The sequence below is a fragment of the Passer montanus genome, unplaced genomic scaffold (assembly GCF_014805655.1).
Source record: "Passer montanus isolate IOZ18808 unplaced genomic scaffold, ASM1480565v1 scaffold1287, whole genome shotgun sequence".
NCBI classification, from domain to species: Eukaryota; Metazoa; Chordata; class Aves; order Passeriformes; family Passeridae; genus Passer; species Passer montanus.
The window spans coordinates 4,294-5,626 of NW_024359688.1; positions in this window are offsets into that span (position 1 = coordinate 4,294).

Sequence of the window (1,333 nt, forward strand, 5' to 3'; positions counted from 1 at the left end):
GGAAACAATGGGGGTTTGGGGGGGAAAATGGGGGTTTGGGGGGAAAAACGGGGGTTTGTGAGTGAATAAAAGGGGAAGCAAAGGGGGTTTGGGGTGGAAAAAGGGGGTTTTGGGTGGAAAAGAGGAGGTACAAAGGGGTTTAGGATGGAAAAGGGGATTTTTGAGGGGGAAAAGGGGATTTTGGGATGGAAATAGGGGTTTGGCGTTGAATAAAGGAGGTTTGTGGGGAGAAAATGGGGCAACAAAGGGGGTTTGGGGTGGAGAAAGGGATTTGGGGCTGAAAAAATAGGGTTTTGGGGTGGAAAAAGGGAGTTTGGGGTGAAAAAAGGGGATTTGGGAGTGAAAAAGGGGGATTTGGGGAGGCTGGAAGGGGTTTGTGGGAGATGTGAGGGGGTTTGGGGGGGATTTGGGGGATTTTGGATGGGTAGGAAAGGATTTGGGGGGCTTGAGGGGATTTGGGAAGGATTTGGGGTGGTGGGAGAGGGTTTGGGGTGGGATTTTGGGGGCTTTGGGGAATCGTGAGGGGATTTGGGGCGGGATTTATGAATGGGAGGGGATTTCGGAGACTTTGCGGGGGGGTTCAGGGTGGAGTGTGAGGGGATTTTGGGGGAATTTGAGGAGATTTCGGGTCAGTTTGGGGGCGCCGGCCCTCACCAGCTGCTCCCGGTACGGGAATTCCTTGCGCCCGTCGGCTCCATCCCGGTAAAACTCCTGAAAAAAGCGCTTCGCCTTCTCTGAGGGGAAAACAGAGAGCGAGAGGGGAGGGTCAGACACGGGAGGAAGGGTCGCGATATCGCGACAGTGTCCTGATAATCGGGGGGGGGTCCCGATAACGGATCGATAATGGATCAATAACGGAGCCCCCGCGCCCCCCGCCGGCCCCAAACCTTTCTCGCTGTCGTAGTCGCGCGGGGCCATGGCGGGGCCGCTCCGGTCGCGGTTCCCTGTCGCGGTTTTCCCCTCACGATCGCGATTTTCCCCTCACGGCCGCTCCCCCCTTTTCCCGCCACCGCCTTCCCCTCACGGCGAGTGGCGCGAAAAACCGGCGCCCACGTGACGGCCGCGCTTCCAATCAAAACGCAGGGGCCGCCTTCAGCGTGACGACAGCGCCGGCCAATCACAGCAGAGGACGCGCGGAGGCGGGGATAGATCGGCCAATAGGAGCGCGCGGCGGTGCCCACGTGCGGCGAGGCCACGCCCGCGGTGGGCGGGGCCGCGCGCGCGGCGGCGGCGGGAAGCGGCCCGGAGGTTCGGGGGGCCCGGGAGGGGCTTGGCCACGCCCCCTCTTAAAGGGGCCGCGTCGCTTTTTGAGGGGAATTTGGGGTTTTTTGGG